Source organism: Diceros bicornis, chromosome 26 (assembly GCF_020826845.1).
Source record: "Diceros bicornis minor isolate mBicDic1 chromosome 26, mDicBic1.mat.cur, whole genome shotgun sequence".
In the NCBI taxonomy this organism is placed as follows: domain Eukaryota; kingdom Metazoa; phylum Chordata; class Mammalia; order Perissodactyla; family Rhinocerotidae; genus Diceros; species Diceros bicornis.
In genome coordinates, this window is record NC_080765.1 from 38,781,085 (window position 1) to 38,806,933 (window position 25,849).

General features: G+C 51.0%; 1 protein-coding gene across 7 annotated transcripts in view; it reads right to left on the reverse strand.

The window, feature by feature from the left end:
• CLEC16A (C-type lectin domain containing 16A) overlaps positions 1 to 25,849 on the reverse strand; it is a 215,440-nt gene that overhangs the window by 77,543 nt on the left and 112,048 nt on the right. The window lies entirely within an intron of this gene.

Consider the following 25,849-nt stretch of genomic DNA (forward strand, 5'->3'; position numbering starts at 1 on the left):
CTTCCACCCACTCCTGGAGGCCTGGCTGATGTTCACTTCTTCAAAAATAAGTTCACTCTGCTTCAAGAGAGATTTATTTGGCAGCCACTCAGAGCCAGGCAGCACGGATACAGAGAGAAAGCCGACCCGTCACTGCCCTCCTTCCACCGAGGGGAGCAGAGGAGAAAGAGACAACCACGCCTGGGGAAAACCACTCAGGTGGCCACCGACGTGTGCCCCACAGCCCTTGCACTGGAAGCCTGCTGTGTCTTTGGCTGAGCACCACAGGACGCATTGGTTGGTCTTTAGGAGGCCGTGATACACTCAAAATACACATTTGTGAGTCCTGGACTCATACTTGCCGGGGCGAGTACGGCCATGGGAACCGAGACTGGCTGAGAAAAGCACTTCCTTCTGCAGATGCCCCTGCTCAGGGGCCCAGGCTCTCTGCAAGGGATAGCAAGGATGGGCCACTCTACCCAAGCCAGGACTGCCCCTTCTCTCTCTCTCTTTGCTTTGCTAGGTCCAGCTGAACTCACGTGAGATAAAGGTGCACTCTATGCAATGCCTTGAAAGCTCCATGAGGTTGTGGGGGGAGGATAGGGGCGCTGGGGAGAGGGAGAATCCTGGGATGGCTCCAGGGGGATGGTCCAGGTGAAGACGGCCCTGGTCCTGGCTCCTCCTTGCTCCACGGGAACCTCAACACTTGGGGGGCTGCCTACCTCCTGCCTGTCTCCCACTAGACTGGGGATGGTCATGACAATGAGGACGACAATGACAGCTGGCAGGCACTGAGCATTATATTATGGGCCAGGCACTGAGCAAGCACTTGCTGGTATATCAAGTAACGTAATTCTCACAACAACCCTGTTTTACAGATGAGGAAACAGAGGTCCACAGAGTGTAAGGAAGTTGCCTAACACCATATACCTAAGAGACAACAGACCTCGTGGTCCAACCCTGAGAGATTCTGACTCGGAGCCCCTACTCTTACCACTGTGCTGAGAATAAAAGGAAGAAAGGATAAAAAAAGAAAGAATGGAAACCCAAAGTTTTTGGGGTGAGAACTGAAATCAGTTATCTTCAAATTTGTATTTGCAAATCAACTTTCAAGGAAATGCTGGAAATGCCTACAAGCCAGGGAATGGTTTTAAGAGTGTTTCAAAAAGCTTATTTCCAATAGAGTATGGAGGGCTCCTGCACAGCGGGTCCAAGCAGGCCTCCAGAGAGAGCGGGCCAGCTGGTGGGGACGCCTCCCGACCAAGCAAACCCACAGCAGCCTAAGAACTGTCCCCAGGGGCTCAGAGCACCCTGCTCCGGACCAGTTCCACAGGCACGCCTTTCCTGCTTTAGAAAGGAGAGCTCAGGCCCGATGGGCTGTAGCTCAGTTACCAGAAGCCCAGCAGGTCATTCTGTAGCCTCAGGCATAAACCTCTGGTTCACGCTTCTTAGAGGCCTGCTGTGTTTCAGGCACTATGCTCAGGGCCTTCCCGACAACTCTCCTTATTTTCCAGGAGAAGAAAACCTCAGGCTCATGTTCACTGTCCTGCCAAAGTCACCCAGCGGGTGAGTGGCAGAGCTGGCTCAAGGGCCGGCGGTTGGCCTCTGGGGCACACTGCTTACCCTCTCCCTCTTCCTGCTGCTGTGCCAGGGCCCCTCCCTATGCGGTGTCCCTCGTGACAGCCCTGCAGAGGTGGGCAGGAGGCCCTGAGCCCCAGGGGTGCAGGAGCTGCCTGGGGCACACAGCTCTGCCCACCCCAAGTGGACGGGCCGGAATTCCCCCCTCCAGAGCCGTGCTCCGGCCTCTTGGCCCTGCTCTCTCAGACCCTGGAGCACCCCCACAAAGTGGGCCTTCTTCATCGAGTGGCTGACACTGAACAGGCCAGTGAGCTTGTAGCGAAAGCCACATATGACCGACCTTTCACCCTCTAGAATATGTGATACCTTTCTCAACACGAGCTATCATCTCCGGTTTCTTTTCATAGAAGCACTTCTTGGTGCAAGGTGGGGTAGATATAAACGTAGGAGGGAGATTGCTTACCTCATGTCTTTCCTGAGAAAGGAGGCTGGGAGCTGTAAAAGCACAGGCTATGAGAGCCTCCTAAGGCACAGGACTACAGACTCCATGGCGGTGGGGCAGGATGGGCAGGTGGGGGGAGTTACTGGAAGAGCTGCCGTAATAAAATGGTCCCCTGCGGAGACACAGAGGCTCCATGCACTATTTCAGATGCCCACTCGCATCACACTCTGCTCCCTGAGGATGTTCGTCATGTGCGAATTCCAGTTTGGGTGCCCCATGGTCCCTTTTCTCACCAGCCCCTAAGAATCATTCAGTGAATCTGCAAACATTTAAAGATCTTCTTTAAGCCAAGAATTTTTGAAGTGAGTGACGATGGGTCACCCACGCAACTAGTGAAGCTTGAGTCTTATGAGGCAGGTCCCTCTTCCGTGGTTCTTCTGAGGAACCATGCAGGGGATGCACTGTTTTACACGATGGAGATTTGGCAGAGAACCAAATAACTAAGCAAGCATGTTTCTGGTACTATTTTAGAATAAACAACTGCCAAGCAGAGGGTTGGGAACGTCTAAACAGATACCCTGAGTGTGAAGGATGAGAGAACCCAGCCGTGTGTCCTCTAAACATGCGTGAAGGAGGCAGGAGTTCCCACTGCAGGAATCTTCTGGCACCTCTCTGATGAGCGAAGACGGGCATGGGAAAAACGAAGCAGAGCACAGGGCCGACTGGTCTGGATGGAGCCCCACAGGAGACGCTGGGAGGGCTGAACCTGAGCAGCAAGCCCAGCCCGATGCTTCTTGGCAAGCTGCCCTGCCATTCCCACCCGCACTCTTCCCTGAGCTGGACCCTTCACCCCAGCCACCGGGGGTCTGGAGGGCGGAGTTCCTGCAGCCCCTCTGACTACTTAACCAGGCTGACAATGCCTGGTAGACAGTTGTGCTCCTGCCCGTCACGCTGGCACAAATTAAAGAGGCCGACGGTGGTCAGTCGGGGGGAGGGGAGGAAATGGGCGCTTCCCTGCACAGGCTTCAGGAGGCCCATGGGTGTAGCCACTTTATGAAGGGCAATTTGATAACAGCTCTCATACATATTAAGATTCCTACCTCTAAGCCAGCGACTTCATAGCCAGCACTCCTCCCACCACAGCACACCATTTGTGAACAGAGCTGCCCATGAGGCCCCGGGTTCTTTGGGATGGGGAACAACCGGAAGCCTTCCAAATGCCCATCAATGGAGGTGGCCACACAAGGAAGGCACTGAGGGCACTTCCATTTCACGCGATAACGTGCAGATAAGCTCCACCTATGTGTCCTGACAAAAGGAAAGCCCCACTTTTAATTGCAAAAACCACGTTATGGACCAAGATGTATATAATGCCATTTGTGTAAAAACTACAGGGATAGTCATGCATTCAATAAATATTTATCATGTGCCTACTGAGTGCCAGCCCCGTGCCTGGGCTGGGGTGATGGTGGTGAACAAGACAAAGTCTGTGTCTGTGAGTAGGAACTTACATGTGTGCAGGTGCAGAAAAGAGGGTCTGGAAGGAGACACAGCAGACCAAGCTGGGAGTCACTGCTGGAAAGGCTGGCGGGCATGGGGAGGGGCTACAGGACGGCTGGGGAGGGGTGAAGGGGTTCTTTCACTTTTTACTCTATACACTGTATTTTATGAGCTTTTTACCATGTGAATGTGTTGCTATATCACTTGGTGACCTTTGAACAGCAAAGGAAAACATGAACTGACTGACTCAATGGCAGGACCCCAACCTGACTGGGCCCAGGACGGGTGCCCACTCTATGGGTGGGTGAGGGGCAGAGACGGCATTAAGTGTGGGCCATTTTCCAGCCAATGCCAAAGTTATCTTGCATCATTCCCAGGCCTCTGGAAAGGACAGGTTTGCAGGGCACTGGCTCTAGCAGCCCACCAGTCTACTCTGGAGAAGTCTCGGCCCATGCTGGGGTGGTGGGCACACTCTCAAGCCTGAAGCTGTGCATCAGAGGGCAAAAACCCTGAGAGCACTGAGCTTCCTCAGCCGCCCAGCCGGGGGTCACCGCGGCCTTCTCCCAGCAGCTCTCTGGGTGTGAGAAAACACCCCAGAGGTTCTTCGGGGCCCTTCCTGCTCCCCATCAAGGCCCCCCGATCCCCCCAGCTGAAAGTAGTACATGGAGAATGGCCCTGGAGCATCAGCAACAGTAATTGAACAGGAAACACTCTGGACCTTCTGGCTAAGGGCTGCCTGAGTCTGCCTGGGCAGGGCCAAGGGCAGAGGCCTGGCCCTGGACAGAAGAGCAAGGGGTTCTGGGGGCCAGGCAGCCAGGGCTCGAGGCTAGTTCTGCCACATCCCAGCTGCGCATCCTTGGGCCGATCACGTGACCCCTGGGAGCCTTACGCCCTCAAAGACGTAAGATGAAGACGTTACCTGCTTCAGAGGTGCAGGAAGAGTCCACGAGATTCTTTTCACTTAATACAAAAAGTGCTCCCTGAAGCGCCTTTCACAGAGTAGGGCCCACGTATGTTACTGATACTGGGACAAGACCATTTGCAAATCAACCCCTGCTCCCCAAATGGCCTGCCCCATCTCAGCCCAGCCCAGCCCAGCTTTTGCCTAACGTCTTGAGATCGGTCAAAGCCTTAATTCATTGAGTTCCTCCCTTTCCCTTTCAGTCTCAGCCTTTGCTCCTCCCTCATTGACTGTTCCTTAGATTTCATTCTGGCTCAGTGGGGGGGGGGGGGGTGCTCCTGATCCCCAAACCCCCAAATGCCAGCTGCTGAACTAAGAGGTTCCTAGGGCATAGGCAAAGGATATGCATTCACCCACGTGGCCGAGACTCACTGCTCACCAGCCAGGCCCTCCCCCACTTCCCCACCTCCGACAGTCTGGTGAGGCCATGGGGGCACCGAGAGAAAGAGCGTGTCCCCTCAGGGCTGGCATTTGAGAGCTGGGGCGTGGCCCTCCAGTTCTTTCACTCCTCCCCCCTTCACACTGAGGAGGTGGGAGTGTGCCAGGTGTGCAGCTACAGTCTAGTCTCTGAGTGACGTGGGGAGGGGGCACGCCACTAACCCATGTGGGACAAGCAGAGTGAGCAAGAAATAAATCTTCGTGGTGTGATGCCCCGGAGGTTAGTCTGTTCCTGCAGCACAGCCTGGCCAGACCTGACGAATACAGCACACCACACTTGGGACTGGGGTCCCACAGAGAGTGAGACGAAGCCACTGAAGATTAAAACATGAGGTTGTCCTCGGCTCTGGCAACCCAAGACCACAGGGGGTAGTGACGACTGCCAGTGCTTGTAACACATGGGCACTGTGCTAAATATTTTTAAAGGCATTTCTCACCAAATCCTCTTTACAGCCTCATGTTATTTTATGTTATAGTGTTGGGCCTCATTATCCTCATTTTACAGATGAAGAAACAGACTTGTAAAGATGGAGAGAGCGGCTGAGGCTCCCTCATAGCGAGGGACAAAGCTGGGACTTGGCCCAACTCTGTCTGTGACCAGCCTGCCGCCTCCCCGCATCTCGATCCCCAGGGACTCCATCTGAGGCAAGTTTTCTCTCCCTCACTAAAATCGTCCTGCCATTTGTTTTTTATAAGCCCCAGATGTGCCCTCTGACCATCCAATTAAGGCTTGCGGCGTGAAAATGGGTCTGTCATGTTTCGCTCTGACAGCCAGGCAAAAAGCCCCTTCCCATGATCCTATGGGGGACAAGGACGTGGACTTCGCAGCCCTGTCCTCAAATGAGTCCAGTGCTTGGTCCTGGTTGAGGACAGGTGTCGGAGAGGCGCCTTTCAACCCCTCAGACAATGACAGATTCCTGGGAAGAGGGCCTCTGGGGCTGGCTCCCTTCCCCACCCCCGACAGAGGCACCGCTGGCTCTCCGCAGAACGCCTGCTGATTTATACACAGGGCCAGGAGAGGCTCCCCAAACCAGGCCCACAGCGGCTGTGAGTTATTCCAGCCAACGCACAGCCATCTGGCCAGGGGCCCTTTCTGCCTCCGGAATTGATGGCACGGTATTAATTTTCCTCGAGGTAATCACCATCCTTGCCTGGGCGGCTTCTTCCTAAGCAGCACTCCTGGGAGCTGCACAAGGGCAGGCGTTTCAAGGGACTAGAAGGAGCACCAGGTAGAACGCGGTGTGATTTACTCCATATTTTGACGTATTGATTGACCTTTAGGGTTTCAGATCCCCTCCCTCCACAATGCAGATGACTCATAAAGCTGGGCAAGTTCAGAAGACTAATGCTGGGTCCTCGAATCAAGTCTTGATCTCATTCCAACTTCCCAGTGAGAAGAGAGACCAACGCCACGTGAGGACGAATGTCAGATGTTTGTCAGAATGGCGAGTTTTACAAGAATGCCCGTGGGCCCTGGAATCATGGTCTGTTTTTGAAAACAAAGCCAATGTCCTCATTTATGGGCTCAGTTCCTAAGCCACTTTCTCATTTCCATTCATTCACGTCTGGCAACTCTTCACCAAGTACCTACCATGCTATCAGCCCTAGAATTCAACTGAACAAAAGAGTCAGGGTTTCTGCCCCCACTCAGCTTCATGCCCACACAAATCAACCGCGTGAAAATAGAAAACTACAAACGGTAGCGATGCTGTGAAGAGAGATCTGGTGGTCAGAAAAGGTGGGAAGTAGGCTTCTCTGCTGGGAAGTCGGCTGCCTGCAGAGATCTGAAGGATGTCAGGGAGTTAGCCAAGTAAAGGGGACCAAGGCGGCAGGAAAGAGCATCCTATGCAGAGGGACCAGCCTGCACAAGGGTCAGAAGCAGAGGGGAGCATGTGAGGCGTGGTCAGGGAACTGAAAGAGGGTGGCGCCGCTGGGTCCCAGAGTGAGCAGTGTGGCTGGAGAGCAGGCTGAGGGTCAAACTGTGCAGGCCTTTGCGGCCCACAGGGCTCGGGCCTTGAACAGAGAAACTAGCAAGGGAGAGCTGAGCTTGGATGTGGCTGCTGAAAGGGGCCAGGGGCCACGTGCCCCCTGCCCTCACCTCCTTGACCAGAGGAAAAAGCCTACTGCTGGTTTCCAACCCTGGTAAAAACACACAATGGCAGATCAGAGCTGTCCCTGCTCCTTCCGAATGGCAAACTCCGAGATAGGTTCCCAGTGGATGGCCTGCCCGGCCCTCTCAGCCAACAGAGCAGCTCCACAGACAGGAAGAGGCTAGGAGAAGAGTGTTCCCCAGGTCAGGAGAGAGGGCTGGGGCTCCAGAGGGTAAACCAAAGATTTGCTGGAGGAGGAGCTACAACCATAGACCCCGACAGGGAGCTCCCACTTTCTCCCTAACTGGGCAGAGAAGCCGTCCATATGCAGCTGGCTCTCTACCTCCCACAATTTTCAGAGCTAAACATAATCTCACACCCACACACAGCCAAACAACAAAACCAGGATATAGACTCACCAAATATGGAAGTTTTAAAACTTTATATCCCAGGCAGGAGGAACCTGCTACCCTGGACCCAGCTGCAAGTGAGTCTGGACTTAGGAAGAAAGCGTCCCTTTCTTTTCAAGAGGAGAGAGAAAGTTGAAGAGAGGGACACAAGAGGCAGGGCCCCTTTATCTCTATCCCCAGGGCCCGGCCCGGGCCTGGCACACAGCAGGGCCTCAGTAAATGGCTGCTGAACAAATGCAGAGCCCCTTTGGTTGCCGAGACACACTACAGTCACGCGCCACAAAACAACATACTGGACAACCACAGACCGCACATACAATGGTGGTCCCATAAGATTAGTACCATAGAACCTAGGTGTGTAGTAGGCTGTACCATCTAGGTTTGTGTAAGTACACTCTGTGATGTTCACACAATGACAAAATCGCCTAACAAAGCATTTCTCAGAACATATCCCCATCATTAAGTGACGCACAACTGTACTCATTCCCAATTCACTAGTAAACCCATCAGGATTTAAGCCTTGTCAAGTTTCATTTTTAACCCCCAAGTTTTTACCCAAACGAGTTCCTGTCTTTGGTGTCACACGATATCATATAGGGAGTGGCGGCACAGGCTGTCACTTGTTTTCTAGAGAAACACTTTCTTCACAGCAGGAAGAGAAGTGAAAGCCTGGACCGGGGTCTTGGGGAGGGTGGCCTGGATGGGGAAGTAGCACCACTCATGAGCCCACAGTCGCTGGTCCCGAGGCTGAGTGACTGTAAATGAGTGGATTTGGATTTCCATAAAGCGAGGTACTGTGCTTTCAGGCTACATACATACACGTATGTGTGCACGTGCAGAGACACATATGTACACACACACACGCACACACACAGTTTGTTTTTTAACAAGAGCCATCAAAATTGAGGGAGGCATCTGCAGAACTCTGCAGAACCTCAATTCTCATACATACACTTAAGGCCTGAATCAGAATGTTTTCCATCATGGTCAACAATGTTCTCATTTCTTGGGGGAAAAAAAAAAGCAAAACAAAACCAGAAAACGCATTTATTTTATTTATTTATTTTTTTTTAATTTTATTTATTTATTTATTTATTTTCCCCCCAAAGCCCCAGTAGATAGTTGTATGTCATAGATGCACATCCTTCTAGTTGCTGTACGTGGGACACGGCCTCAGCATGGCCGGAGAAGCGGTGCGTCGGTGCATGCCTGGGATCCGAACCCAGGCACCCAGTAGCAGAGCACACGCACTTAACCGCTAAGCCACGGGGCCGGCCCAATTTTATTTCATTTTTAAATCCAACCACTTTAGTCAAGGACTAACATTCTGCAACAGACCATTTAATAACTGGAACTCTCTAATCCCTTCCTGGAGAAAGGTCTCTCTCAAAACCAAACCAGGGCTTTTGATTAAAACTCCTCCAGGCCAAAATCGGCCAGAGAGAACCTCCTTCTCAGTACCACTGTCCTAGACTAATGGTGTGTGAGAAGAAACAATAAGGTCCTGCGGCTTGAGGACCCAAGGGAGCGGTGCCTTGTGTGTGTGTGTCTGTGTGTGTGGGAGGTGGTCCAGGACTTGGGGGGTCAGGTGGCCATGGAGGGTGACGTTTGAGCCTTTTAGGGCAAAACAGAGAGTTTTGGGAAGCAATAAGCCTGAGCTGCCTGGTAGAGCACCAACCACAGGAAGAACCTTCACAGCAGGAACCCAGGGGAAGGATGGAGAAGACTGGCAAGAAAGGCAGGAAGTGGCTAGGTGTCCGGAACTGGTGAAGGCAACTTGGGGAATGTCAGTGGGCAGAGACCAGGGACATCTTGGGGACGGTGGCAGGAAGGGAGAAGGCATGGAGAGACGAGTCTTAACCTGTACCACCAAAGTGGGGCCCTGCTGGGCATGCCTCAGCCCTGCATAGGGCAAAAAGATCAGAAGGATCTGCCACGGATGTGGTGGGAGGCAGGGTCTGGTCACATGACCCAAGAGCTTTGGAGGGGTAACTGTCCCTAGCCTATCCAATTGCCATTGGTCTCAGGGACTCCTCAATTGCAGGGTGTCACACAGAGTCTCCACCCCACCTCCTGCCAGCTTCCACATCCCATCCATGGAAGGTAGAATAATGGCCTCCAAAGATGTCCATGCTCCAATCCGTAGAAACTGTGAAAATGCTACCTTCCAAAAGGGATGGCACAGATGTGATTAAATTAAGGACCCTGAGACAGGGAGAAGATCCTGGATTATCTCAGTGGGCCCCATCTAATCAGACAGGGTCCTTAAAAGTGGAAGAGGGAAGCAGAAGTGGAGGTCACAGTGATGTGATATGAGAATGGTTCAACCCATCATTGTTGGTTTGAAGATGGAAGAGGGGGCCATGAGCCAAAGAATAAAGGCAGCTGGAAGCTGGAAAAGGCAAGGAAATGATTCCTCCCTGGAGCTTCCAGAAAGGAAAGCAGGCCTGCCAACATCTTGATTTTAGCCCAGTGAGACCCACGTCAAACTTCTGACCTACAGAGCTGTAAGATAATAAATGTGTGCTGTTTTAAGTCACTAAGTTTGCAGACGTTTGTTACAGCAGCAACAGGAAAAAGACACACCACCCGGTGTTCTAGATTTGGGGTGCTGACCAGGGTCGTCACAAGCACCTTTGTGTCTTCACTTAGGATACCCCCCTGCCTGGAAGCTTCTTGTCCAGCTTGTGTGCCTGCTGAATGCCCACTCAGAACAACACTCGGCTTGAAAGCTAGGGCCTTCAGGAGCAACTCCTCTCCCCGTTTCCCTACCCCCAGCAAGGCCAACTGCTCTCTGCTCCCCCCGCTGTACCTTACAGTTTCCATCAAAGTACCTCCATCTACCAGTTGATGTGACTCCTGCCAGGACACACCTGCTGCCTGAGGGAGGGCTGTGTCTTACTGTTCCCTGTATCTCTAGCACCCAGCACAGTGCCCACCACTCACTAAACGATGGATGAACAGTGGATGTGTTAGCGGGTAAGTAATTGGGCGGAAGAGTCCTAGCCCAGAGTCAGGTGTATGAGTTCTGCGGTGAGTCCTGCGTTTGTGTCCTGGCTCCCTGACTTCCTGGCAGTGTGACCTTGGGCAGGTTACTTTACCTCTCTGTGCTTTGGCTTCCTCATCTGTAAAATGGGAGTAATAACAGGACCTGCTTGGCCAGGGTGTGAGAGTTAAATGAGTTAACCCATGTAAAATGCTTACAACAGTGCCCGGCCTGAGGAAATGGATCAATAGATGGTATCTAAGGGCGTAGTGGTTAAGTTTGCGCGCTCTGCTTTGGAGGCCGGGAGTTCGTGGGTTCGGAACCTGGGCACAGACCCCTACACACCACTCATTAAGCCATACTGTGGTGGCATCCCATATACAAAATAGAGGAAGATTGGCACAGACGTTAGCTCAGAGCCAACCTTCATCACCAAAAAAAAAAAAAAAAAGAAAAAGAAAAGAAATAGATGGTATCTATTATCATTACTGTGTGATCCAGCAGAGGATGCCGGAACAGGAAGGGAAGCAGCTGAAACCAGGGGCTGAGGGAGACCTCAGGGAGTGGCAACAAGGCTGCATAAATCTAGCCTAGAACCTTCGCTAGACACTGCCTGGGACTCACATTTCCCCACCTCCAGCTTCCTCTACGAGAGTCTGGTGCCGGGGTTCACTGGGGTGAAGGCAGCAAAGGGAAAGGGGCCCAGCAAGGAACAAAGAAAGGTATAGATTTTCATCAATTTTGCTGCTCTGGAGAATGCAGCCATCACCGGGAGAGAGGCAAGTTTTATGAGCAACCAGTTAAAGGCTAAAGGTTAACTGGAGTCATTTAAATGACATGCATATTTCCTGGCTTTGCAGAGCTCTGGAAAACCCCGGTTGCATTTAGAAAAACGCAAAGCATATTATAAAACTTGAAGGGCTGGGTATGGGTAAGGAAAACAGATGAATGCAAAAGATAATGCGGATGTGCCAAGCTGAAAACCAGGAGGTTGCATGGGGCTTTTCTGCACAAGGATTTATTAGAGAGAGGAAAGGGCTATCTCACCTTGACCCTGGTATAAAAAATGGTGGCCCTGAGCAGACCAAGGGAGGAAGGAAGGGAAGACAGGATGAGAACTTTCAGCTTTTAATTAAAGGCAAAAGACTTAAAAAGTCAGGAGACCTGGAAAGGTGGACTCAGCCCTACTGACTTCCGAGCCTCCTGGTCTGCCTTCTGCCCTGAGGCATTTTTACAATTCTGAAGCAGCACAGGCTGTTTCCAGAACTGGCTGGTTCAGGACAACCAGAGAGTTAGGGATGGGCTGGGGTTTCAGTGCTGTAAAGACTACTAGCTCTGCAAGGGTCACTCTCGCTCAGCCCGCGTCGATCATGAATAAGGCAAGCACAGAGCAGCTCAGTGGCTGCTGGGGTGCTGCAGGGCTGGGCTGGGGTGGTGGTCCAGGAAGCCCAGCCCACCACCCAGGCCCTTGCTCTCCTCTCACAACGTGCCCAGGCTTGAGAGGCGAAGTGATTTGTCTTCAACTAAGGCAGAGGCACAGCATGCAGAGTTAACTTACACCAACTCAACTGTGCGCATTCCGGAAGGAAGAGAGGAGCGAGATGTAACAGCTTCAATACTACAGGCTACTCTGGCTGCCACCCCCCAGAAGGAGCACAAGCCCCGAGTCAGCCTGAGGAGCAGGGGGGACTCTGCCTCCCTCACGGGCCAGCTCCTCCTGCCTCTCCCGAGTGCCCCTCACAGTGCTCAGCTGGACTCTCCCGGGTAAAGATACCCACGCTCACACAACGCGGCCAATGTTCCCTTCCGTGGGTGCTCAAGGACAGGTCTATTTCAGCCCTGGAGTGAACACCGGCTGCGTTGGACTTGTTGAGAGATGTCACTGTCCTACATGTCACCTTCCCAAGGGATTTGTAAGGGTGACTTGGACGACACAAGGTTTCCACCTTGGAAGTGGACTTCAGAACCTAGAGAGAGGTGTGACTGCCGCATCATGCCACCAAAGGCACCTCCCTGGCAACGTCCGGTCAATTAGGAGGCTGGGAAGGAGAGCTCCAAGAGGGAGCTGGAATTCATGGAGAGCAGCAAAGTGGAGACTGACTATTAAGTTCCAGAATATTCCTCATTCTGTCCAACTCAGTGATTCTCGACAATGACTGCACAATGGAATCCTCTAGGGAGCATTTAAAAATAGAGATGCCAGAGCCTCATCTCCCGAATAAGTGAATCAGAACCTTCTGGAGCGGGGCATGGGCATGGATAGTTTCAAAGATCCTAAAGTGATTTTAAGGCACAAGACGGGTTGAGGATCTCCGCTGTTGCCCGCTTCTGACACAGAGAGCCCCAGGCAAGAACTCGCCTGCCCTCTACCACCCATGGCCAAGCCCTGGCCTATGGAGTTAGGGGCAAGTCAGATGCCCCAAGAGCAGTTCCTCTGATGGGTAGCCGCATGAAAGGGCAGCATGGCAAAGCAATTTTCACTTCTATTTTCAGGCAGGTCAAAGTGAAATGACAAAATTTAAGCTTTTAAATGTCCCAAGATCGGTATTCTGTACATTTCTTAAAAGCTCGGCAGAGCAAATAACATTTTGACATTCATTTGAAAAATTGGTCCAGATGGCCTACGGCGCCCTGACGACGCCGGTCTCCAAGAACACGGTACTTCTCATCCCAAGAGTCCTTAAGTCTTAAATCAGAGACTCAGTGGTCATTCCGTGTTATTCCAGGTGCTTCCTTATGCCTCCGCCTTGACCCTTAGGATTCCAGGTGACACCACTCATCAGAATGGAACCCATCTCCCTCCTAAGAGAAGGCGGAGGAAGGGGATGGACTCTTTTCCCCACTCCTGTTCCTCTGTGGGGAAGGGAGCTGGCTGGAGGGTGAGGATGGCTGAAAGCAGAGTCGGTGGGTAGTAGGACAGGTGCAGGGCAGGTGGCCTGTTTCTGTTGTGGACCTTGGGTAAAGGCCTGTGGCTGCTTCAGTCTCCCTAGAGATTTGTTTTGGGTATTCTGTGGTTGATCAGGTATCAGGGCCAGAAGCCAATCCTCCCCTCCTGAGGCCTGAGCAGTCACCAGATCCTGTGTTGTCCCTGGTGGCCGGGTAGGGTGCTAGAGGTGGGCGGGAAACTGGTGGCTTTGAGCGAGGAGCCCTGTGTAGGCAGAGCCCCAGACAGCCTCACCGAGTGGGCTGGAGCAAAGGATGTCTTGAAACTCAACGTTAACCCTCAACTCTGCTCCCCCCACGAATTCCTGTTTCCTGTGGCAGCTTACTACCCTCCCCCGTCAGCCAGATGTGGTAAGGAGGCTGGCTTCGGCAGCACTGCAAGGCAGAGCGGGGGCTGGGGACGCACTCTGAAGCCAGCGGCCTGGGCAGGACTCTCCTGTGTTCCTTATGACTGGAGAAGCGCAGGAGGGAGAGCTGGGGGAGGCACTCATCATGCAGGCCCTGTAGATCACAGGCAGGACTCTGGAGGGTTCTGCTGGCCACTTGAAAAGGATGCCACGGGCTGTTGGTGGAGAAAGGGCAGTGGAGAAAGCTGCACCCCAGTCAGAGGGCAGTTTCAGAGTCTGGACCAATGTGGAGGCACTGAAGGTGGTGAGTGGGAGCCAGATTCTGGATCTATTTGATGCCTGAACTGGCACGATTTGCAGAGAGCTTGGTTGTAGGGATGAGAGAAGACAGACTACTCTAAGACTTTTGCCCTGAGTGATTACAAAAACGGATTAAAATCCGTTTATTGACAGGAAAAGACTGTCAGGTTCAAGGTGCATCTCTGTTGGCCTCTGCTGGCTGGGCCCCAACAAGTCGTACCAGACACTGCTCAGCAGGGCAGGCAGCATCGCTGCCTCCGGACAGCCCCAGGAGGTACAGAGACATCCAGGGTTAGGGGCCACCCCCATGTCACAGAGTCTAAGGATGCTGGGGCCAGGACCCCACCACCAGCCGGACCCCCGTCTGCTCTCCTGGCCAGCCTGAGATGCAGCCGTATCCGGAATCCATTCACTTCCCAAGGGCTGTGACATGCCTCTGAAGATGCTGCTCCTTGAGCAAATCTAACTCACCAGGTCTCCTCCGATCGGAGAAATCAAAACTGTGGCCCCATTTTCAAACGCATGGGAAGCGCTGGGATTTGGAAAAAATACTTAAATCGTAGAGTCCTTGAGCAGAAATGATCATTTTAATAGGCAATGAAGAAAAAACCTCAAAACCCAGTCTCTACTAGCCAAACACCTCATTTCCCCGATGCACAGAAGGGAGTGTAGAAATTCTTCTTTGTAGAGGAAAAAAATATTAATTTTTGTCTTTTTCAGAACTGTCCTAGGACCACTTCAATACACAACCAACAAAAGAGGGCACAGCCATTAGGTAACCTTGAGATTTCAGCAGAACATCTCTCTGATGTAGCTCAATTATGATGGTAAGTTTATGAAACAGGGAAAGATTACAGGAATATACATTAAACCACATCAATGAGTGCTACTGAGAAAAAAAAATAGGTCCAGCAGGCAGGTACCAATCAAATAATCAATACGCAGGAAGCAGCCACATCACTCTGCTTTAAAAGAACCAAATGCTGCAATTGGATTTACTTAAAAATTTTCCACTTGAACAAAACTGACAGCTGTATTATAATCACATTTCCAGTCACTTCATAAGATACAAATTTCATTTCTCCATATTTCTACTTCATTTCTGAAAAGGGGCCAGCAACATTATTCATCAAGCACACGGAGAAATAGCCTAATTCATAGAGAGGGAGAAACGCTGTTAATTCCATGTTTTCCGTTCCCTTAGAGAATTGGTGGTTTAATTCAAACGTGATTTTTTTCTGATCAGCCTAGTTCAGGGTCCTACATGCAGGGGAAAAAAAGCAGCATTTTAGCTGTTAGGTAAAATGATTTAGAATAGCTCCACTGTTGAAATTAAGACAATCCACATTTTCAGAAAACGCCAAGGTGGGTGTAAGATTCTTCGTATATTTCATTAGGGGGTAAGTCTGCACTGGGACCCTGAGTGTTCAAATGTATGGTAACAACAAACAGACGTCCTTCTTTTAACTCACAATCCAACTGCCTCAGTTACTCAAGACAATATTTAGAAATGCCACTTTCATGTTAATGAAAGCACCATGTTTACGAGCAATTAAAGCGACTGCTAAGGTTTTAATCAGGTCAATTCAATGAGCTCTCATCAAGTGCCCACTATGTGCCAGGCCCTGCGCCGGGCCCGAGAGAGAGAAAAGCAAAGTGGTCAGTGCACGTTTGTGGTGTGTTTGGGGAGCATCCGGAGGAGGGCTACCTAACCGGCAGTGAGGAGGAAGGAGGTTGGCAAAGGCGCCTGGGAGGGCAAGGCTTGGCAGAGGGGACAGCCTGGGCAAAGGCCCAGAGGTGGGAAATGGCAGGCAGGCTGTAAGCAGCACCACAGACAGGTGGGCTCAGATGCAACGAGGCATAAGGCAGACACGGAGGGCCAAAGCCAACTCAGGCAGCTGTGCCCAGGAGCTCTGAAGTTCCCAAGCAGGCAAGTGATGGTGGGCGAGATGCGCCTTCTGGACACGAGGCAGCCGGGTGGGTGGACTGGTGGGGGCCAAGGCCATGGGCTGGGATCCCACATGGGAGACACTGGGCACAGAGAACCCGGGCTGGAGAGGGGGCAGAGCTGCAGAGGTGGAATGGCTGGTGACCCCCTGACCGTGGGGTTGGAGTAAGGTCAGGAGTGGTTCCAAGGTTGGGCGACAGGCGGGTGGGGACCATACTCCCTTTAAAGACGAAACCTGGTGGGCAAGTGCAGGCCAAAGAGCCACAAAACCATGCTCGCCTTGAGATGGGGGTTCAAATGCCATACCCACACAGGCCTCTCGGGTTTCACGTCAACATGAGTCCACGTCAGCATCAGCACTAAACAGACCGCTTCCCCGGGGCTCCACGTCTGACTCTGGAACTAAATCGCCCCCAAGGGGCCATGTGGGTCTGAATCAAGCCTCCCTGCAAGTTTCACTTCTTCTCCCCTCAGCCGGGACCCACTTTCCTGAAAGTCATCTTTCCAAGAAATTTACCATCTAATCAACAGGCCTGTGTGACCTCCTCCACTTTTCAATGTACCCCATGGACAGAAAGTTATGAGGCTTTGCTTTGTCAGAATGCCCACAGAGAACCTTCTAACAAGAAGAACAGTTCAGTGCCCAGCGTGTAGTCCAGATGATGAACACTAATGACCGTTTTTACTAGGAAAGCCTCCATATGCTCAGGATGACCTGAGCATTTTTTTTTTTTTAATTTTTTTTTTAATTAATTTATTTTTTTTCCCCAAAGCCCCAGTAGATAGTTGAGTGTCATAGCTGCACATCCTTCCAGTCGCTGCATGTGGGACACAGCCCCAGCATGGCCGGAGAAGCGGTGTGTCGGTGCACGCCCGGGATCCAAACACGGGCCGCCAGCAGCGGAGCGCGCGCACCCAACCGCTAAGCCACAGGGCCAGCCCCGACCTGAGCATTTTTGATGGATTCTCTCTTTCAGTCTACTCAACAGCCCTGAAGCAGGCAGTACCATCCCCACTTTACAGACGAGGAAGAAAGGCTCAGGTTGGTTAACTAGTTTGCCTAAGGTCACACAGCTGGGCTTCAAACCCAGGTCTTTCTGAATCCAGAGCCCTGGTTCCTAAACATTATACTTCTCATTAATTAAATGTTGGATTTTCAAGGTCCTGATCTCACTCCTTCCATTTCCTTAGGCGTTTATTTTGAAAAATTTCAAACTTCCAGGAAAGTTTCAAGAATACTACAATAAACACGCATATGTCCTTCACCCAGATTCACGAATTGCTAATATTTAGCTCCATTTGCGTCCTCTCTCATGCTATCCACACACCCACACATTTTTGTCCTGTGAACCATTCCCGAGTCGCAGGCAGCATGACACTTTACCCCTTGACACTTTAGCCTGTACTTCTTAAGAACAAGGACATTCTCCCACAGAACCACCATGCCATTATCACGCCCAAGAAATGTAATAATGACCCTAATTATATTATCCAATCACAATCTATATGCAAATTTTTCCAATTTTACGCCAAAAAAGTCCTTTAAAGCAACTTTGTTTTTATTCCTCCATGTACAATCCAGTCCAACTGACAGCTGTCATGTCTCCTCCGTTTCAATAATCTAGAACAGCACCCCTGGCCCTTTCCATTTTTTCGGTCTTTCATGACATTTACATTTACAAGAAGCTCAAGTCAGTTGTCTTCTAGAATGTCCCACACTCTGGATTTGTCTTTCATAGTGTTCATTATTTATGCTATTTTCTCATTTTCACCAGGATGAAGCACAGGACAATGACTGGGCCATCAGCAAAATAAGGCAACACAGACAACCTTCCAGAACTGACAGATAGGACCACAAAACTATCACTGGCCTTGCAAGAGAAGCAAATCAATGAGCTCACATTTTCATGGACTTACAATCAAACCACATAACTTGCTTGGGGAGCTTCATAATACTCTTGCTGGAAATGAATCTCTAGGCAATCTGAGGAATACAGCCAGGGACTTCTACTTTGCCTAAAAGTTCCCACCTGCAAGGGCGTTGGGACGAAGCACGCAGAGGGCTGGGAACTGGGGAAATGGGGAATGCTGCAGGGTCATTCATGACATTCACATCCATATTCATCAACAAACAAAAGAGGGGGACTTGGCCCGAACTCAAACACGGATGGAGAATTTGCAATAGAACACAGTTGTCACGCGGGCTTCTGTGGACTTTGTAAGTGCGCACAGCTGTGCTCGTTCTGGGGGAACAAGTGGTTTGCAGGTGGGAACATGTCTGCTGTGTCTCAGGAACAGCAAGGAAGCAGAGAGAGCCAGGTGGTGCCAGACTATGCACAGCCTCACAGGTCACTGTAAAAGTCTCTCCTTTTAGTCAGAGCGGGATGGAGGCCACTTTGAGCAAAGGAAGGACATGATCTGACATATTTTAAGAGGATGACACTGGACACTGTGTTAAGAGTAAACTGAAGGGGACAAGGCAGAAGCAAGTGACTGGTTAAGAGGCTACTGCAACAATCCAGGTGAAAGATGATAGCAGGGCAAACCGGGTGCTAGGGGTGGAGCTGGAGAGATGGTCAGATCCTGGATATATTTGGAGGGAATTGCTGAATAGGTGTGCTGACCAATCGGAAGTTGAGTTTGAGAGAAAGAGGGGAGTCAAGGATGAGCCCCAGGTTCTTCCCACCAGGATGGAGCTGCCACCAACTGGGAGATGGGAAGGCTGAGGAGAGGCAGGTTTGTGGGGAAGATAGAGGTCCAACGTGTTCCCGGTGAGCGTGAGATGCTGAGCAGGCAGCCGGGTGCTCAGGTCTGGAGTTGAGCGGAGGCTCATGGCTGGAGACAGGGTGAGCTGGTGGGAAGGGTGCACGCCCATGAAAAGAGGCAACTCACTGCTGCCTCTGGGGATGCAGGGGTGAGGGGCCAGACTGTCCCATATTCAAAGTGATAGATATCTGGATTTGTACAATAAAATATCCTGATTTTAAAATGCTGGCAACTAACATAAAATTTGCTTGCAAACACCAAACTATATCTGTGGGCCTATCTGCCTGAGGGCCAGCAGTTTTCTCTCTTTATACACCTTATCATGCTGCCTTACAATAATCCTGCAAAGGTAGGCACTGCTGCTCTCGTTTTATCAATGAGGGAACTGAGGCTCAGAGAGTTGAACTGATTGGTCCAAGGTCACACAGCAAAGAAGAGGCAGAGCTGGGATCTGGATGCCAGATCTGTCCTTTCCTAAGCCTGTATTTTTCTGGGACCCAAGGCTTCCTCCATACCCTCAGCCACCTTCTTAAAGAGGCAGGCCCTGGCAGGTCCTACAAACAGCCCGGAGGTAGAGGGAAAGTCCACAGCAGCCTGCCGCGCCAGGAGAAGAGCACAACCAAAATAGTATTATTGTTGTTAATAATCAGCTTCAAAGGCATGATAGCTCAGGCTCCAGGGAAATAGCTGGATCAGACTGGGTGGGCCTTGTGTAATAAAGAATCCCTGTACCAAGCCACAGAGCAGAACGCAGCAGCGCTTGAGAACAAGTCGCTGGGGCAAACAGTGTGTGCAAGAAACGCGTGCGCACCATCTTTTGGACACTTCTGCAGGATGTGTCTCCCCGCTATAATGCTGCCCCTCGACTCCATAAATCTATTCTTCACACTGGGCCCAGAGAGGGCCCTTTGAGGTACATACCTGGTCACATCACCAGGTTAAACTCTTCTCACTGTTCTTAGGATAAAACCCCGAATCCCTGATCCACCTACTAGGCCCGCACACTGGGCCTGAGGCACTCTCCTCAGCCTCATCTCACCACCACTCACCTCACCCCTGCCCTCCGGCCAGCCTCATCTCACCACCACTCACCTCACCCCTGCCCTCCGGCCACAGTGCCCTTTCTCATCTTCCTCGACTCCCCTTCAGCCCCAGGGCCTTCGCCTCTGGGGCCGCTTCCTGACACCTGGCCCTCAGTGGAGGTCACTCCCTCAGAAGGCTCCCTGACCTCCGGGCAGGTCAACCCTGTAACCTGCTCTCACAGCACCTCGTACAGAGGCCGTCTGACTGTGGTTCGCCTCCCCAGGAAGACTGAGCTCGAAAAGACAGAGACGCCAGCTTCCACTCTTGTGATTGGTCTGTACTCGGACTTTTTCTTAACCTCATCCCATTAAAGCACAGTATGTGGGACTACCGCTGCCACTGCCGTTTCTCGGAAAGTCTGTCCCTCATTCCGAAACGGTGCCCTTCCTACCTATCTGGTATTAACAGCATCCTTTGATTTAGTTTACGAAACGACAGTTCACAAAGGCTTAAAAATAAAAGACTACTTGGTAAAATAACAAGTCGGCGATCTACTCCAGATGCTTTGTTGGGCTTTGTTTTTGGCATTTTACTGGGCTGTGAAGTCCGAGGCCTGGGACCCCCTGGGAAGCACTGCTCTATACTTCGGTGGCTAGTTTCCACGCTCTAGACTCTAGCAAGTATACCCAAGCCTGGGTGAGGAATCAGAGCAGAGTCCAGAGATCTGCTTACCTGTGGGCATTTCTTTGGGGGTTTGGGGCCCTCTCTCACAGACCACTTGAGGATTCCAACAAACTGCCACAAGGCTCTTCTGAGAAACAGCCATGTAGGTTACAACAGAGCAAGAGTGGACATGTCAGTAACTGTGGAACTGTTACAGGAGACGTCTCAGTCAATGGAATATTATGAAAGCCACTCAACGCGATAACTCTGAAATCTATGAGATAACGTGAAAAACAGCTTCCGACGTGAACGTGAAGAGGTTTCCAACCCGGTCCCTGGACATCTCGGCTGAGCTGCCTTCCAGCACCTCTTATCTGATCACCCAACTAACCTCGTCATCCTCCAAGGCTGGCCCTATGGATTACAGAATCACCGTCCCCCAACCCTTGCTGCCAGGATTGTCCCCAAGCTCAGAACCCAGAGTCAAGTCACCATGGTGAGTCAGTCACAAAATGCTGTCCTCAGACTGTGTCCTCCTCCCCCCTTCCTACTCTCATAGGCTCTGGGATCCTGCCACAACCTCCTAAATGGCCTCCCTGCAACCGTGGCAGGCTGTTCTAGGCACTTCAGGTACACTAACTCATTTATTCCTCCCACCAACTCCTGTTTTACAGAAGAGGAATCTGAAGCTCTAAGAGATGAAGTTACTTGCCAAAGGTCATACGCTGGCAAGTGAAAAGCGGCAAAGCTGGATGTCACTCCAGGCACGGTCTGGCTCCCAAGCCCACGCTCATAACCACTGTGCTGCATGGCCTCTGTAGCCCCTGACACGGCTCACAGGCCTCTGCCAGGACTGTCTGACCTGGCACTTCCAGTTCTAGAGTGCACTTTCAGGACAGATGTCCTGCGGGAACCCTGTGATGGCTTCCCACTGCACTGGGATTGAGATCTGGTTCATCTCAGACTCCCCCGCTCCCCATGCCTTCCTGCCAGCCACACCAGCATCCTTTAGGAGCCTAGGACACACCAAACTCTCTCCCACCTTCCAGCCTCACCTCTGCCATTCCCTCTAACTAGTGGGCCTCATTTTTGCATTTTCTCCTAGAATCTTCTGGTCCCTCCCCACACGGCACTTCTCAGAGAGGCCTTCCCTAACCAGCCCAGGAGGTCTTTTCTCCTAGTTATTTCCAGCATGGGACCCTGTTCATCACCTCCACAGAGCCATCTCAACCAAGCTGTGATTGCGCATTTACTTCCTTACCTGTTCGTGGTCCTTCCCCGTCCCCCCAAAACTGGAAGCCCCACAAGAGCAGAGACCAAGTCTGGCTTTAGCTCACTCTCACAGCCGGGTCCCCGGCACTGGGCATGCCATACAGCAGGTGCTCAGTAAGTAGCTGAATGAATGGATGTATTTCATAAATGGATTAAAAAAATCAGACTACAAGATTAGGCACGTGCAGCTCACGGTACGGCTGCAACTGTGTAAATGTCAAGTGCCCACATGGATAAGGCTGGGAAGGAAAGCAGAAGTTTCCTGAGGATGCCTGGTTGCCTGGTATCTCCTTAAGGTGTTTGGACAATGGGGGCATTTCCCCCTACTGTGACCGCCCCTGTTATCTAGACACAGGTAAGACTCCTTTCAGAAGGTCTGATGCCAATCCAGGCAGGAACCTGGCTTTTTCTCCAAGCCTGCTTGTCCTTGGAGCACTACTGGGGACTGCCGGTCAGTAGACCCACTGGTGAATGTGCAGGGGTGGCCCGCCTGGACGGGGTACCGCTCCCTTCATTTGGGCCCAAGCAGCCAGAGCTGCCTCTCTTTCCCTCCCAGTGTCATCATACAAGTGATGAACTGGTCTAAATATTTCAGGATACGTTCCTCAAAACCTTGTTCAAGCAGAAAATGCCAACCCTGTGGTGCCCCACAGTCCATCTCGCTCATTCAGCAGCTGCACAGGGACAACAGCCGGCGCTCATTCACTGAGCACCTACTGTGCGCCGAGCCGGCGCTGCACGCTTTACGTGATCTCATTTGATCTCTGACAGCCTTCCTTGCAAAGCTTTTAGAACCATTTTAAAGGCAAGGCCACTGAGCCTCACAGCATTAAGACCCTGAGCACCACCACAAAGCTGACCGCTTCCAATTACTCCAGGGGCTGCAAAGTCAAATGTCGATGGGGCCAGGGTGGCACCACACAGGAGAGCACAGGCCCCATCTCTGGGGGCTGCCCTCCCCCCCTCCCTCCGCTCCCCCCAGAGCAGTGGCTGCTAGGGCTGGGGGAGCTCATGATTTGCAATGGTGGCAACCAATTCAACTAAGAAGAGTACCCCAAAGTGCCTATCTGTTAGAGAGCAGTATTTATAGACGCAATAATATGATGTCTTCCATTGGCTTTAATGTACCGGAGGGGTTATTTTAAAGAGACAGGGCAGGGCAGATGAAATGAGACTTAGCAAAAGGGTAATAACTTGTTGAAGCTGAAGGCTGGGTTTATGGAGATTCATGGTGTTACTCTCTCTGGAAGTCAAATCTATTTTATCTAGTATAGTCTTCTCTTCCCATCCCCCTTCCTTTCCCCTTCCTCACCCTTCCTCCCTTTCTCCCTTCCTCCCTCCCTTCCTTCCCTCCCTTCGTTCCTCCCTCCCTTCATTCCTCTCTCCTTTCCTTTCTTCCTTTGCAGCTGCCAGTTTGTGACCTCTGCCCCACATCACTCTCCTCTCCATCGGAAACAAAACAGGCTTTAGGCACAGTAGTCTGCTTCTTTCTGGAGGGGTGACGCCTCTCTGATGCTCCCTGTCAGAAGCCACCCTTCCAGGGCTCACCTGGCACACCTGGCCGGAGGCCGGCTGCTGGTCAGCAGACCTGTGAGATGGCTCCCGAGGACTCGCATGCTGTGGTTTCTTATCCAAGTGTGTGTTTAGTGAACACACTTGAGGTCACCTCTTCTTGCTGTGCTGAGCTGGCATTCCTTTAAGACTTTCAGACCACGTCACCTCAGATAACAGTCCACAAATCCCACACATTTCTCCCTCAGTCCTCAAGCTTGGCAGGGAGACCAAGCAGTGTGCTCCTAGGAAGCCTGCCCAGTGTAGGGGATCAGAATTGGCCACCCCAAAATGTGTCTCTTTGCCCTGATTATTTTTAAGAACAAAAGACTCTGAAAGAAACTTTGGCCTTCTCCCCCACTGCCTAAAAGAATTTAAGATAGAAAGCCTGTTCCAGGAAGGAGCTAATACCAGGAGATAACTATAGTATAATGTAAAATAGGTGTGATAAGAAAGGCACCTACAAGCCTTGTCCAAGTTCTGTCTCTCGGGCCACCTTCTCAAACATTTGCTTTTCCATTTCCGTGTGAATTGCCTTCCTCCCCTCTGAAATCCCAAACTCCCACCCCCAACATCCTCCTTTGTAGTATTTAAGATGAGATAGTATTTAAGATGAGAACCTCTGCCATTTTGTAGAGTTACTCAGTTTCCCTGGGTCTCTCCCATGTATACACATTATTAAACTTTGTTTGATTTTCTCCTGCTAACCTGCCTTTGTAATTATTTGGCTGGCCATAAGAGCCTCAAGGGACAGGGAAGGGGGGTTGGGGGGTTCTCCCTCTTCCCCAACACCAGCTTCCGCTGGTCAGCTCTATGGATGCCTTCACCCACGTTAGGAGGCTTCCTGCATCTTCCATACGCAGCAGGCATTCTGTGAAATGCAAGGCACGCTCATTTCTCCCCAGTGGAAGGTGAGGAGCTGCAGCATTTAAGAGCAATCACCAAGAAAAAGCAAAGCCATGCAACGACACAAGCATATCTTATTCTAGTACCACATGCTCACAAATTCATGACTCCCAGTGTTTTCTGGATGGCGCCCTCTCCAGCAAAGACATAACTTGCAATCAGGCGGGGTAAAGACAGCCAGCCATTACCTTCTTAATGGCCAACTACCCAAAAAGCCTCAGTTAAGTGATCTCAACTAGCAATCTAATCAATTAATCTCAACTAGCAATCTAATCAATTAAAATTGGTAAGTGAAATACTTTTAACCTTTCTTTCAGCAGGCCATTCCTAGGGGGAGGAGGGAAGAATGCGAGTTTGCAGCATAAAATTTAATCCATTTCACGGATGCAAACATTCTTGCTGCCCTGATGGAGTGGCCCCTTTAAAGCAAGCTGTTTCCCTTTCTTTCCTTGAATCAAATCAGAGAAAGACTGGTTTATGGTTCTCTCCAGCCAACTTGATCAATTTAAACCCTGACAGAAATCCCTGTGACCATTACTCAAGGGGGAAAGGACCAAAGGAGATGGGCACAGAGGGGACTGAGCTTCCTTGTTCTCTCAAGACAGAGAAGGAAAAAAGAGCATAAACAAGAAGAAGACAAGAAAAAGACGTTAGACAACCAGGTAAAACCCACAATAATCATTGACTGAGAATCTTCTATGTGTAGGCAGTGTGCCTTGCTCTTTATATGCATCACCTCATTTTTTTAGCGGGGAATACTGACTGCACTTTCCTGAGCACAGTTATATGCCAGGCACTATGTTCGGTCATATTATACTCCACATTATATTTCACTCAAGTCTCAAAACAACCCCGTAACATAAGGAAGATCATCCCCATTTTACAGGTGAGGAAACGGAAGCTGTGGGGGCTTCAATCATCTGCTCAAGGGAATACAGAGCAGGGCGGGGGCGTCTGGCTCAAAGGCAACCCTCAATGGCCTATATCATGACTGCTGGTCACACAACTGAATAGCTTTGTCAAAACTCATTCAATTGTACACTAAAGCTTGGTGAATTTTATTGGATGTAAACTGTGTTTCAATAAACTGATTTAAAACGATAACGAGCCTCTCCTCACCATACAGGACGAAGAGTGGCCATCTGCTGTTCCTGCCTGCCCAGCCTCCATCTCTTCTTTGTCAGTTTCCCTCAAGGGCCCCCTCCTTCCTCACTCTCAGTTGATGGGGTTCAACAGGAACAGGTCTCACCTCCCAGCTCCAGGGATGGGACCCTGGCCTAGCCAATCAGTGAATCAGATTCCTCTGACACTGACTGGTTCAGGGATGGTCGTATGAGCCAAGCCAGGCCACTGAGAGCCCTGCCCTGGACTTCTATGAAAGGCACAGGGAAAGAGAAGCTCTCTTTCTGTCAGGGCTGCTTAGCAGGTTCAGCAGATCTTGGAGCTGCTGTCACTACCATCTTGTCACTACCTGGTGAAAGCCCTCCTGAGGATGAAGCCAGAATAGAGGAGAGCAGAGCTGCAAGATGGAGCATGGCAGCTTCCAAATGACACTGCTTCAGTACCTAGATCCAGCCATGCCTGAAGGCAGAACTACTCCTGGACTTCTCAGTGACATCAGCCAATTCCTCTTTCTTTTTCCTTAAGCTAGCCTAAGTTGGGTTTTCTGTCTCTTATAACCAAATAGTCCTAATATAGCACAATGCCTTTAAGAAACAGAAAACCATCTTGCACATCAATGTGCAC